Genomic DNA, 15,372 nt, shown 5'->3' with positions numbered 1-15,372 from the left:
GAACGAAAATACAACCTTGAAACATACACACTGCAAAGGGGAAAAGCCCTAGCAGACTACCAAGGTAGACACAAACCGGAAGTGAACCGTGCAGGGATGAGTACTTATGGGACTACCGTGCCAGAACTATCAATTGCACCCTGCACTATCTGAGATTCTCTCACTAGTTGTCTCTGCGGTTGAAATCCTAGCGATTGCTATACGAAACCAAGAGATATTAAAGGACTAATAATAAACCATTTAGAAACTAAAATGCTGCAGTTCCCTGATGATACAACTGTTGTTTTATCAGATTTAGATTCCGCACGAGCTTTGTTTGTATTGCTTGATTGTTTTGAGAAAGTTTCCGGACTAAAACTTAACGTTGCGAAAACAGAAGCAATGTGGATTGACTTCCTCCAGAACTGTGAAAATGAACCACTTGGAGTCAAATGGAAAACTTGCGTTAAGTTCCTAAGAATTTTCATTACATATGATATACAGATACTAGCCGAGGAAAATTTTAAGCAAAGGCTGAAAAAAATCAGAAATGCAATAAATTTATGGAAGTCAAGGGGTTTGTCAATTCATGGCAAGGTTAATACTATAAAAGCAATTTTTCTTCCAAGACTAATATACCCTAGCTTGGTGATAAGCACTCCGTCTGAAGTAATAAAAGAAATTAACAATTTAGTTTTTCATTTTTTATGGAACGGGGAGATAAAGTTATTCGAAGTTCAATTTATGCACTCTATGAGCAATGTGGCCTCAAAATGATAGATTATGAAACCATGATAACAGCGTTGAGGTTGAGCTGGCTAATGCGCATAACGGATGAGGACTTGTCAGGTTTCTGGAAGTCTTACTTTAATTATCTTTTGGACAATCAAGGGGGTCTTTTTCTACTTCAGTGTAATTATGATGTAAACCAGATAAACATTTCACCCACTTTTTATCAGGATCTATTAGTGTGGTGGTCAAATATAAGAGAAATAGTAGATCCAAATAATGTTTACAAATATATTACATGGAACAACAAAGAAATCACAATCGATGGTAAAAGTGTTTTCTATAAGCATTATTTTAATATGAATATTAAATATACAAATGATCTCCTCTTTGACAAGTCAAATATCGAGTCTTTTAATGTTCTCAGAAGTGAGGGATTGACAAGGTCCAACGTTTTAGTCTACACAGGCCTAAGGCAATCTGTTCCTTTAAAGTTGCGTATCGACATATCCAATTTTAAGGTGATTCTTGATTGGGAAAGTCTTAAATGTCATGACTACAATTGTTTTCTTATAAAACAAAAATTGGAAAAGCCAAGTAAATGGGTCAAGCTAAAGAAAGAATTTAGCCTTGATGACAATCAAGTTTCAGAGGCATTTCTTTTGCCAGTGAGGGTTGCTAACGAACCGTATCTACGCTCCTTTCAATACAAAATGTTGAATCTGTTCTGTTTACTAACGACCGCCTGTGTAAAATAGAATACATTTCTAATCCCAACTGCACCTTCTGTCATTAGCTAACAGAAACCGTATCCCATATTTTGTTCGGTTGTTCTTTTTCAAATTCATTTTGGCATGAGGTTAATGGAAAAACGTTCGAGTAAAATCAAAACTTACAGAAGCCTCTCGCTTACATATTTCGATGTTATTGTTGGGTCTTTTGAGGATGAGATAGATCTATTCAACTATGTACTAATTTTAAGAAAATCTTCTTGTGGAGTTGTCGATGTAAAGAAACATTACCTTCCTTGAGTCACTTCATAAGAATTTTGCTAATTAAATACGAAACTGAAAAATACATATATTTCAAATCGGATAAAAAGAATCTGTTTAAAGAAAAATGGAAGATTTCTGAGGAAACAATTTTAACTAATAATTTAAGTCGGACAACGCTATTATTAAAGAAAATTGATAAGTTAAATAAGTATGTAAAAAAGAATTGACAATATCTATTTCCTTTATTAATTCAGTATGATGTCATTGTTAACTTCTGTATACCAAATTGTATTCTTTCTTCTGTAACTTAATTGTTGAAAAAAGAATTGTTATTGTTGTAATTGTAGAAGTAAATAAATAAATAAATAAATAAATAAATAAATAAATAAAGGTAAAAAAAAAAAAAATCTAACGCCATTGCGTTAGATGAGTTACACCCAGACTATCTTTCCGTGCCTGGGATTCTGCCATCAGGTTTGATCTGGTTGCGTTTTTTCTGATATTGAGACAAGACAAGAATTAGTCAGCGGCTTTTTTTTTCCATAAAGCTGCAATTGTTGAAAACTGCAATTGTTGTCGGTTACATCGGAGACCTTTAGAAAAACGCTCTGAGAAAGCACGTCAGTGCTAAATGTCTATTTAACAATTACATTATTAGCTCGAGATTTCTATCGCGTGATAGTTGACAAGGGCGCAGTCTTAGTATAAATGTACCAGTCGTTTAAATCTTTTGCTAAATCCTCTTGACAGACACCTCGAAAACGCAAAGAAGCGGCCCTCATTTTGTTAACAAGGGCACAATGTTAGGCTACTCACCATCTAATATTAAACAATTAGATTATGAGCTCGAGATTTCTATCGCGTGATAAGAGCGAATACTCTAATTTGTTTTAGTATAAATCTACAAGTCGTTCAAAATTTAATCTAAATCCTCTTCGCAGACACTTCGAAAACGCCAGGAAGCAGCCGTCATTTTGTTAACAAGGGCACACTGCTACGCTACTCACTATTTGTCACAGAATAGAGAGTGAGTAGCGTAGCCAATCAGAGAACGGCATGCATTCGTGAGAGAACGCTAGTAGATTTATGCTAAAACAGAATAGATAGTGGGTGGCGTAGCCAATCAGAGAACGGCATTCGTGAAAGAGCGGCAGTAGATTTATATCAAAATTTAGTGGCAGTAATATAATTACCAACTTTTAATAATCTTGATAACCGAAATAAACGAGTGATTTTTCCATTTTTCCTCGCAGAGTTTCTTGGAAAAAGAAATTAAAAACTGAGAAAAAAAAAAATCTTTGTCTCTACCAAGCAATAAAAATGCTTGGGAAAGATTGGGAGAACTTGGAAAAGATGTGGAAAAAATAACGTTTCTCGCGCTCCTACCACTCGTGTTTCTATAACTATAAAAATGGATAACCTTTTTATTTAGATAAATAGGTCTAGATTGATTGATTGATTGCTTGATTGATTGATTGACTGATTGATTGATTGATTGACTGATTGATTGGTTGATTGACTGATTGATGGATTGACTGATTGACTGATTGATTGATTAATCGATTGATTGATTGATTGATTGATTGATGATTGATTGATTGATTGACAGATTGATTGGTTGACTGATTGATTGATTGATTGATTGATTGATTGATTGACTGATTGAAATGCCAGTGAAAATATAACACACGTACAAAATTGGATACGTCTTTCTTCGATATTGCTTTGTAATTTGCATTGGTTGAACAGCGTTTCTAAGAGCCAAGAGAAAATGAGTAAGAGTTAAATTTATTTTACGAACAGAGCCTTGATCTATCACCGTGTGAAATGGTGAATATGCCAAGTGGAGGGGCCGTGATTGCCAAACCGAATTGGAGGATTTTTGCCTAGTTGAATCTGTTGGGAGTATCCGCGATTTGCAACTTGCCCAGGGTCTAAGCTGATTGCAAGCTGAACATGTATATGTATGTCTTAGAGCTATAACTTAAACTATTTAAAAAATGATTGACAGGCCTAGCACGACTCCCACTGTTTCGTGATGAACGGTCTTTGACCTTTAGAGTTTAGCTCTAACAAGTATGTCTTTCAGAGATTTTCCTCTCCTGTAGGAGATGAAAGGAGGGTCTCCTACCATTAAATTCACGGCTGAAATATCAGAGAAGGAAATAAATTTCCTAGACACTACTGTCTTCAAAGGCGAGAGATTTAACAAAGATTCAATCTTTGATATCTGCACACACTTCAAGCCGACTGAGAAATTTCAATACACGCATTTCTCTTCCTGTCACGCTCCAGGTGTGAAAAAAGGTTTTATAAAAGGTGAAGCACTTAGGCTTCTGAGAACAAACTCTTCAAAAACAAGTTTTGAAGAAAAGATCAAAAATTTCAGATCAAATTTGCGTGTTCGAGGCTATCCAGAGAAACTGGTCAACAAAGTCCTCGCAGAAATCGAATTTAAAAACAGGAAGTCGGCACTACAACAGAAACCAAAATTGCAAAAGAGATTATTGCCTTTTGTCACACAATATAATCAATCAGTGCCCAATCTTAAAAGCATTTTAATGAGCAAATGGCATTTAATCCATGATCAACCTCTGCTTAGAGAAATATACAGAGACCCTCCTTTCATCTCCTACAGGAGAGGAAAATCTCTGAAAGACATACTTGTTAGAGCTAAACTCTAAAGGTCAAAGACCGTTTATCACGAAACAGTGGGAGTCGTGCTAGGCCTGTCAATCATTTTTTAAATGATAGGGTGTTTTCAGGGGAGGGGCGGAGGGGAGGATGGGGGATATTCTACTGTCGCAGTCTTAATTTTGACACTCGCCACGGCTTCAGCAAAAAAAAAGATATCTTTCACACAGTCGTTTTGCTCTACTGTCAAAGTTATACTTCGGGGGAAAACAAAGCCAAGTATCAGACTCAATTAAGTGCTATTACCAAACTGATGGGGCGGCATTGCATTTTTTGTTTGATGTGAATCATTCCCCTTGAACCCGGGGTAGTGAATCAAGGTTTTGGTTAGGATTCTGTGAGTGGTCGTCCAGTAACAAATATGGGGCCAAAGGTCCTATTCTGCTAGGAGGAAACGGCTTGAAGCGTTTTTGGTGCGTTTTCCACGGTTTTTAGCCGATAAATTTAATATATCGATTGGACTTGATATTGCGCCGTTACTTTGTCAAAAACCTAAAATGGATTGAAACTTCCCATACTAAACAAATCAGTTGTGTTATTAAACACCTCCATGATTGCCTTTGATTACGACGTTTGTCCAACGTTGATCTTAGCGGCCATCTTAGGGGAGGTGTTACAGTTCGCCATGGTTACGCACATCTGTGTCCACAGTCGGCAGTTATACACGTCAGTTCTGAGATCACTCCTATATGTCGAGGCTTTCAAAACATGTGCTTGCTTAATTGCATTCGAATCAAGCAGAATGGCTGTTTATAGCACATGGTTTCAGTTTTTAGCACTTTTAAGCCACGGTTATCTGTAAAAGGTTTTCTGTCAGGATGTTTGGCTACCAGCGTCCATGATGACGTTAATTGCTGCGCACAAAATGTATCAGCCTTGAAAGGGAGAAATGTTCTTTTTCCTAACAGTAGAGAAAACCAGGTGAGTGGGGATTCCACCAGGACCAAGAAATTAAAACTGCAGTATAAAGTGGCTGCCATGTTGCCCTTCAGGCGAATACAGTTTGTAAGCCGGACAGTGCAATTCACTAAGCAGGACTGTTTTTTTTTAATTTTTTTTTTTTTTCAGTCACCTTCCCTTGCATGATTTTTTTTCCCACCCCGCCCTCATCACTTTTCTAACGGTCCGTCCCTAATAAGGTGGTTTCACTGCTCAGCGCATTTGCAAGCCTTGGGGCGAATACAAATTACAGTTTTCACTTTCTTACTGCGCCACATTTTGTTTAACAATCACAGACACTAATTTATTTATGCAAGCAGAATCCTGCCTGATGCCCAAACTTTACGGAGGATCGGTCGATGCATTTATGAAGAAAATGTGAAATTTAGATCTAACCTGATCGAATTCGTTGTTCGGTCCGGGAGGTTTATTCTCGAGACAAGCACAAATTATGTAATCACTGCCGATTGAGTCATGAACAGTGGAATCAGTGGTGCATGGAAATTAAAACACATAAATGAATTTTCTAGTGAGAAGTTAAATTCTCCTCTATCACAGCGTTTTCACAGATGATCCCGAAATTTCAGATAAGAGTCATCAGCTTGCTCACGATTGTTTCAACTACAATGGCAGTTGCACACGCGCAGAGCCCTCGAAACATTTGTATATTCTGGTTGTATAACGCCATCCTAATCCATCATGCAGATAAACCATTGTGTAGTGGATAGCACAGTTTGCTTTGCCATGACCTTCACAACGTTTCGTTCTGGGACAGTTACCGTTCTCCCCGCCATTTATCAGGTTAACTCAAATTTCAGATTCTTTGGATCTTCCGAAGAACAATGATTATGGTAATATAATTGCTTTCTCGTGTTTCATAAAAAAAAAAATAAAAAAAAAATTAATCGGCGCCAATTGTCGACGTTCCGACAGACTATTTTAAACACACAACAAAGACATGCCACGAAGGTGGGTGTGTAGTCCGAACGTTTGATCGATCACTCGATCGACTGTTTTGACAGCTCATTTGGGAAGCAAACGGTGTTTATTTGATCACTGCGTGTTAGGCGAACATATTTTGAGGATACTATGGCTACAATAAATCAGCACGCAGCTATTTCTATTCAAGTCACGTTCAAGTGTTGTCGGGATCAGACGCCCTTTGATTATTGCTCCCATCTCCCTTTTTACGAATGTTTCTCGACCTGCAAAGTATGGAGAGGACACATGCACCCAGGATGGATAGCATGGATAGCAGTCACAGAGTACAGTAGACAAGTTGCCATACTAAGCTTATGCAGACAAACTATAAACCTAAGTGCCATACTATCAGCGGAGACCACTTACATGTACAAAATTCTGGTTGGATTTAAATTAACATTTTTGGAGAGGCAACCTTGTTATATTGTTTGCGTTAAGGAATTAATTGAAGTTTGATACGCGTATTTGGTTGGAGCACGCTCTCTTGTTTGAAATCAGGAGATAACGGACACTTCTATGATTTTCAGTTTTCATTCTCACTGTGCTGCATAAGCGGCCAGAGAGTTTCTTGGGCTGAAGTCTAACATTTAATTGCTTTCTCGTATTTTTACAATCGAAAACCCAAAATTGGCGGCATCTGTTGACGCTCCGGCAGACTGACTCAAAAATACAACAAAGACATACCACAAAGGTGGGTGTGTAAATCGGTCAATTGATCGATCACTTGATCGATTAGTTTGACATTGTGTATTTGTCCACTACGCGTTGGGCCAGTGTTTTAGAGCACGCGGAACACCTTAATTGGAGACCTTGTGGCCACAATAAAACAGCATGCAGCTAATTTTTGTTCAAGTCACGTTCATGGATTGTCGGGATCAGAAGCCTTTGATTATTGCTCCCACACCTGTCTCTCCAATTTTGCGAATGTTTCTCGGCCTGAAAAGTATGGAGCGGACACAGACAAGATGGATCGCAGTGGAACTTAAACATATAAGGAGCTTCAAAACAGAGTTCAGAGACCCAAGGATTGCAAATCATGCATGGCCTAACCACTATGTCAGTGACTTTAATAATGTTTCTATAATTGCTAAAAGCAATTATCGATTAGAAAGTTGTCGGAATCTTGGCACACCACGACGACCAGTAGAGCAGTTACTAACTCTTGACCACTCTCAGCACAATAAAGCACTCTTTTTCAGTAAGCAAAAATTCTTACGTTTATTTCCCTTAAAATTTATTCGATTGTATTCTTTTTTATCACGCTATATCGGTTTTACTGTTTGTCGACCTCGTCAAGCTGAACATCCGCACATTCAGTTGGAAGGTCAGTCTGCATACCATAGGGATAGCGACATCATCTCCAACTTCGTAAATCCTACTATAGCGACTGCATCGTTAAGAGCACTATTGAAGGGAACTGTACCTCTAAGAGTCAAACTGAAAGCAACAGTTGTCGATAGTAACTGTTGACTCCACGAGTCAATGATGGGGGTAACTCTAAGATCAAAGCGGGCTGCGAGAGCAACTCTTAGCTCACAATCCGATTGCCATGGGTAACTTTAGCTTCCCGGCTAGAAGGCCCTCCTATGAATGTTTGCATTGGTACACGAGGAAGATCTAGCAAAAGAACAGTTGTCGCTAGTTGTCAGTAGTACTGAACTAGCTTTAAACTCAATAACGATAATAACTCCAACTTCACAGAGAGCTGCCAAGGGCAACTCTAACCTCACAAGCCCTTTTCTAAGCGCAACTTTAGTTTCCCGGCTAGAAGGCCTTCCCATGAGTGTTTGCGTCAATATGCGCGAAAAATATATCAAAGCAATTCTAAAAAAACGTTTTGATAGCCTTAAATCTCTAACTTTTTCACGATCTATTATTTGAGCGCCTAAATGTTTGAACAGTTTGGACGGTAGGCCTAGGTAACCGTAGAGATAAAGCTGCGTTTCAGAATTTCTCTGGCGTAGTGTAGGCGGGACCTCGCCTGTAAAACCACATTCAGACATTTCATTGATCGTGAGACTTGTAAATGCCCCATTATTTAAACAGCAAAGTCGAACGAATGATGAAAAGCTGCAATGAATATTAATTGATGGGAAGATCCAGAAACCGTAATTTCGTTGAGAGTGTGAAAAGAGATTTTGGTACAGATTAAGGGTCATTAAGCTTGGCACTTCAGTAAATTAAAGTTTGTTACCTTTCATTTTGATCTTGTCCTTGTCCTTGTAGGGTTATATGCTTTACCTTATTTCAGTGAACTTGATCGATTCTTAGCAACACAATTGTCGTCTTGCTTAGACAGCCACGTTAACGAATAAACTCGTATTTCAGACATTTGACTGAACCGAATAAAAAATTCTCAACAAAATAACATTTATCGTTTGTCACAATTTTTCAGAATGTTAATGACTTTAGAAGAACTTGTGCGAGGAATTCTTCAGAAAAAAAACAAAAATGTCTCACTCGTTGTGACAATTTCCTGACATGTTACAACTAAAAAACTGAACACCGCGACAGAAATTTTTCCCACCCGTTTTCATACCGTCACTTCGTGTACATCAAACTGAGATGTCCACATTGACCAGTAGATTAGACGTCTTCAAAGCAGTAGCCCAATTTCGATATACTAAAATTCAGCCTAACACAATAGACCTCAGCACAAAGCTTTAGCGAATAAACCCCATAAACTCTGTAGTTATTCCGCAGAGCCTCTTACTGAGGTCTATTGTTTTAGGCTGAATTTTAATATATCGAAAATTGGTCTATTCCATTCCCCCGTTTTGGATTAGAGATGATGTATAAGAAACTTGACGCTAGGCATCGGCTCAAATAAATAAATAAATAAATAAATAAATAAATAAATAAATACCGTAGAATTCCGAAAGTATCGGCCCCCGTTACTTTCGGATTTAGCAGGCCCAAGGAGCCGCTACTTTCGTGTAGCCGTTACTTTCGGGTAGCCGTTACTTTCGGGTAGCCGTTACTTTCGGGTAGCCGTTACTTTCGGGTAGCCGTTACTTTCGGGTAGCCGTTACATTCGGATGGTTAAAAAACGTTCGTAATTGGGCAGTCATTTTACACAAAAAAGACACGTTACATGATACGTATGAAAAGGTCACGTATTAACCTGCGATCAGGCGTTACGTATTTATTACCAAAGCGTACTGTAACAAAAAAAGGCGCCAAACGTGTATACAATACAATGAAAAGTAGCGTTCATATTATACGGGAACTAAATACTGTATTATTTGACTCTGATCATACCGTATCTGGCACATACAGCCCTTAAATGTAAGTATGAAATTAAATCACAAATATTTACTGTTCAAAGGTTTCAGTCCTTTGATCAGTCCCGCACTCAGGCTGTTCCATAGATCCTTTTCATAAATGGCTGCCAATTATAAATTCTTTTGTAAGTATTAAAATTAGCCTGACTAACCTCGTTCTTGAGTTGATAATTCAAAAGAATTTTTACTCCCAAACGAGTTTAGTGAGGCTAATTTAAATGCATACAAAAGAATTTTAAATTGGCAGCCATTTATGAAAAGGGTCTATCCGCATTTCGCTTGAGAGCAGAGAGTTTTTCTTTCAATGTCTTCTTTAAATCTGGAAGGCCACTTTTCATGAAAACTTCGTGAAAACAAGGAATCTCCAGTCCTCCTCCTTGGACCCAAGTGCCTTCTGGAGCTCTCCTGGATTGTCCAGTAATCTTGGAACAAAAGGAAATATTGCCATCCACTAATGGCTGAAACAGAACTTCAGCCAGAGAATCGGGAATATGCCCCACTGTTTGCTCTGCTGCGTTCGTTGTGCTATCTTTCATTCTGACGACAATGGCATGCGCTGAATGAGGATTTTCTGGCTCAGGATAGCAAGCACATGTTGAATTAATTCGTGGGTCGGCTCTGTATATATGATCTCCTTTTATCCGTGACTTGATGGTACAGAAATGCTTGAATACAGCGGCCATAATGTCTGGAGTTGTAGTTAGATTCGATACGTACGTGCAGTATAACTGTCTGAACTGTTGTGTGAGCAAAGACGAGTCACATGCGAGACACAAGGTTACACAATGGTTCATTGTTCGTTTAGGAATCGAGTCAGATGCTGTACAGTTGACCTTTGGCCCGCGCCTTTCCACAATAAAATTCATAATGGAGGAAGCATGCTCAGTTTGTGAAAGGGTCACTAAATATAAGTGTATGAAATGCAAAGTATATGTGTGTGCGTTGTGTGCTCCTGAAACAGCTCAAACGGTGAATGAAGTCGAGTACAGACCGATGAAACGGGTAGGAGTCTGCCTGACATGCCAACAATTACAAAGGCCCGAAATAGACAACGAGGACGATGATACCACGCCGGAGTCGCATTCGTTTCCAGCAAGTCAAAACACTGAACCCAGCCAGAATTCAGAAGCCAGCCACAACTTAGACGCCAGCCACAACTCAGGCGCTAGCCAGAACTCAGACACCAGTCAGAACTCTGAAGAAAACAGAACTCAGATGCTAGCCAGAACTCTGAAGCCACTCAGAAGACTGGACAAGCCGAACAGCCGAAGCAACAGTTTCACAAGAGGAAACAGTGGACTCGTGAACAGAAGCTAGAATTTATCGACTTGTATAAGAACTACAAAAACAAAGCCAAAGCAGCCAGAGAGTTCACAGAACGATATAAAGTTCATCTGAAGTCGAACAACTACAACCCTTGGATTGCTCAAGAACTTAAGCTGCATGCGGAATGACCCAAGAAAGTCCAGAAAGCCAGGCGCTGGTAGGCAGGCTTCTTATCCGGAAATGGACAAGCAGCTGTACAGTGAGTTCAAAGATTTACGAAGTAAATGCATCAAAGTCAAAGAGTGGTGGTTCAGAAACAGATGCAAAGAAATAATGAGAGAAAAATATCCTGATGCAGACTTTAAACTGTCTGACCATTGGTTTGTTCGATTCAAAACCCGTTTTTATATATCTCTTCGAAGGCCAACAAATGTTGCCCAGAGCCACCCAAAGACTCTGCACGTAAACATCCAGCAGTTTCACAGATATAATCGCCGAATGGCAATCAAGACAAAGCAAGATCTAGCTGATAAACAAGATGGCATTATTGGTCCTTGGAATTTGAGCGACATCGCCAACATGGATCAGACACCCCTAGAATTTTGCTTTAACACAAATGGGGCGACTTACGAGACAAAAGGAGAAAAGACGGTCTAGACCCGAACCACTGGCAGTGGCCATGAAAAACGGCAATGTACTGTGCAGCTGACTGTATTCGCAGATGGAGAACCGCGAAAAAAGCCCCTTCTGATATTCAAGGGGACAGGAATGAGCGAATCCGTGATAAAGAACTGAAACAGCATGACTCACGCCTTGTCGTAAAATTCCAGGAGAACGCATGGTGCGATGAAGAAATGATGATATGCTGGGTGAGACATTTGTGGAATTCTCAGAGTACCTTCTTCGGCACAAACGAGAGAAGATCCAGGCTTCTTGTGTATGACCAACACAAAGCACAAACGACGAAGAAGGTGAAGGATATCCTCCAAAATGAATGCAAGACCACAATGGTACTAGTTCCACCAGAAGCTACAAGTAAGGTTCAGCCTCTGGGTGTCGCAGTCAACAGCGAATTCAAGAAAGCTGTGGATCGCTTGGCAACAGAAGCCATGACCCGAAATCCCGATCAGTTTCTGACAGGAAGATTAACGGCAAGTGAGAGAAGGATCTTTTTTACCAAATGGACGGGTCAAGCTTGGCAAGAAATTTCTCGTCGTCTACGAGAAACAATTGTTCGTTCTTTAGAGAAATATGGAATCGCGTTGCCTACTTCAGGGCAACGGGATAACTTAATTCATCTTAGTGGGCTGGAAAACTATTCAGTTGGACATTCCAGCGATGTAGAACAAATGTGGTTCCACGACGAACATTAGACTACCGCATACAGTCTACGATCGATAGCCCGAAGTTTTTCCAGTTCCAGTTACGTTACGTTAAACACCGGTACAGGTGCCGGTAAAGATGAAATGAGCGAATATTTAAAAGACTGCTTGATTGATTGGAGTTGATCCAAATAGAGACAATTGGTCACATTTTGTTTGTAGTACGACCCTAGTACGGTACCGTATCACCGGTAGTTATCTTATGCAATCCTTTTGAATCGATTTTAGAAGTACACACAAGAGACCACTATTGGTATTTGCTATAAATAAAATAGGAAATTATTCAATTCACTGCCAAGTTGTATTTCTAAACACTTACCGTACTGTTTGAAACAGGCGTTACATTAAATACAACAGATTTTATTGTTTTTGAGTTGTCATTTTTGAAAGGGCCGCTACTTTCGGGGGGGGGGGGGGCGTTACTTTCGGGATTTAATAGAAAGTTAAAAAATTTATGTTACTTTCGGGGAGCCGTTACTTTCGGGGGGGCCGTTACTTTCGGAATTCTATGGTAACAAAAACAAATACCACAGCTGTACCTAGTTATTCCAAATTTTCCTTCGGGTGCAATCTTTAATTTCCTGTTACCTTAGTTCTTATAAAACGTTGTTCATTTAATTGTAGCTTACAAGTAGTTCGAACGTTTTCAACCATTTACATAACACTTTTCTTCTATGTTTCTCTCATTAGAATTTTAGAAAAAATCTGTACTTTTCCTCGTTCCTTGATGAAACAAAGTTTAGAGTACAGTAGCTAAGCCCTAACATCAGAATTCCTGGTTTAGCTTATCTCAGTAGCTTGGAACAACAAAAACAGAATGAGGCTGTAGTAATTTTCTATTTCTTGTTTGTTTGTGTTGTTTTATTTTTCACTTTTTTTTAAAGTTTTGCTTCACTCCCCTAACCCTGAGATGAAGTCATACTTGCCTCGTCTTTTTGAAACAACATCCGAGGTAAGGGTAGGGAGTCAACTGAGACCGCGATTGTTTGACAGGATTATTGCTCAGTAGCACATATCATGTTAGCGTCATGCTGATGCAACGACTCGTTCTTGATTGTAGGATAACAGTCGGAAGCTTTCCCGATTGTTTGCATGAAAATTTGTCAAATATATTGGACCTCTAAGGAAACAAAATCGTGGACATTTACTATAACTACCTTAAGTTGGCCAAAGAAACTTTCCAGGGCCTTCATTTTATCTTCTGTTCATTCGCAGCACATTCGTTCATTCCAAAGGCTGGGTATGTGTGTGAGATCATATCTTTATACTATCTAGTTTTGGCCCAATCATCCAACTTGGCCACATCTCCATCGAGCGGCAAATGCAAAGATGACAATTATTCACCCGTTTGTACCGGAGCCTGTAAAGGCCTTGGCACAGACGGTCTACCATTTCAAAGCGCTTGTAGGCCTTTTGGAATAAACTGTAACATCACCCGTACAAACTGATCCGCCGCAATGGATGGAAAACGTATGCGACAGGTTCCAAAGCTTGAAATTTCTTTGCTTTAGATTTGGATGTCCTTGTACGTAATTTGCCATCCAGCATGAGGGACTATAGGATGTGGAAATTGTGTATGAGTGAGTAAGCAAATTCGTTATCTGGGTTGAATGCGGTTATATTATCGCAGTTACAATGTTACCTCAATCTAATTGAAGGACTTCCTTACAGGAAAGTTTAGATCTCCTCGACAAAGAGAAAACCCACCCATTATTTGCACCCTGTTAAAAATTTTAGCAGCTTTTCAATTGCTACGTCAGTAGTGACGTCACTTGATCCGGGGTTCGGAGAACTTAAGTCTTAACTTCCGGGTATTTATTACTCACATTCACTATCGCGTCGTATTAAGTCTTGTACGTGGCGTATACAACATCCACTGCTCGCTTGTGGACTGTGTCCCAGCAAGGCAACAAACAAACATTAACGCGGCAGAATGCGAATTTTTGGCGCGAGTTTGCAATGCATCGTTGAAAGACCATAATTTTATTTATAAAGGTTGATTATATTCTGATTTTGTATGACAGGAAAAATGCGGATAAGAAAATCCTGATAAGGGGAGATCAACCATGACCAACACATTCTATTTCACGATTTGTTAATATTTGTTAATATTATCGTTGCTTGTATGTTTTGCTTCATCTCTTCTCTTGAAAGAACATAATCCACGCCAGAATAAAGCCCTGACCACCAGAAAAAAAATACGACGTGAATACAAGCTTAACTGACTGTTTATTGTCATCTTCTTTCGATATAAATTTTAGCTACTCCTGTGGAATCCCGATTTCTCAAACCCTCGATCTTTAGCCCTCTCCCACCCCGATTTCTCGAACTATCAATTTTTTTAAAAATAATTTCCATTTTTCTTTGAGGTTCAAGAAACTGGGATTCCACGGTATAATCGTGATGCTTCATGTACATCAGTATTTATAGAACATGGTTTTGAGCTAGGCCATTTATTCAATCTTCTTCACTAATTTATACGTGTATGGTCCAAGTTTAATCTCCACATTGTTGCAAGCATCGACAGAAGCGATGCAAAATCACTTGACCGAGGTACTTTTTTTTTTAAGTATACAGAAACAAAATATCCTTCTAAACGGTAACTATATACACCGACTGCAAATATGGCGGACCGCTCGGTTGTCGTCCGGGACGAGTCGCATGCAAGCGAGGCTAGTCAGGCTTTGATGTTTTGTTTTTGGCAGAAAAGTCTTGCTTCGCCGTCGATGTGGTCTGTCTTTGTTTCGCCCTCCCTATAAGTTGTTGTGTTCCTGAATGCCACCAGAAGGAATTGAAATCTTCCACAGCAGAGAAAGTGTTTTTGTTTTTTCGTTTCCGCGGTCGCCTCTCGGGAAAAACAGACGAAGGAAAGTGGTGCACGATCGCCGAGGGAACTGTTAAAGTTTGTTCGTTCAGGCTGGGAGATCTTAGAAAATATGTAAGCGACCGCATTTAGCTCCAAATTGTTCTCATTTGGCTCAAAGCATTCACTGAATACAACGATGGGGGCTGTTGAAGTTCATTCGCTTGGTTATTACACCGTAGTATTTGTTTCGTCCGATTCCGTGCGAGTGGACGCGAAGTCAATTTCGTCCTTTGAGACAGAGGATGTTTTTCAAGGTG

The 15,372-nt window shown here is 39.4% G+C and overlaps 1 protein-coding gene across 1 annotated transcript in view; it reads left to right on the top strand.

The window, feature by feature from the left end:
- Positions 1-15,372, top strand: part of LOC145492398 (octanoyl-[acyl-carrier-protein]:protein N-octanoyltransferase LIPT2, mitochondrial-like) — an 82,667-nt gene that overhangs the window by 41,411 nt on the left and 25,884 nt on the right. The window lies entirely within an intron of this gene.

This window comes from Orbicella franksi, chromosome 7 (genome assembly GCF_964199315.1).
Source record: "Orbicella franksi chromosome 7, jaOrbFran1.1, whole genome shotgun sequence".
Taxonomy (NCBI): domain Eukaryota; kingdom Metazoa; phylum Cnidaria; class Anthozoa; order Scleractinia; family Merulinidae; genus Orbicella; species Orbicella franksi.
This window is presented reverse-complemented; position numbering and strand designations above follow the sequence as displayed.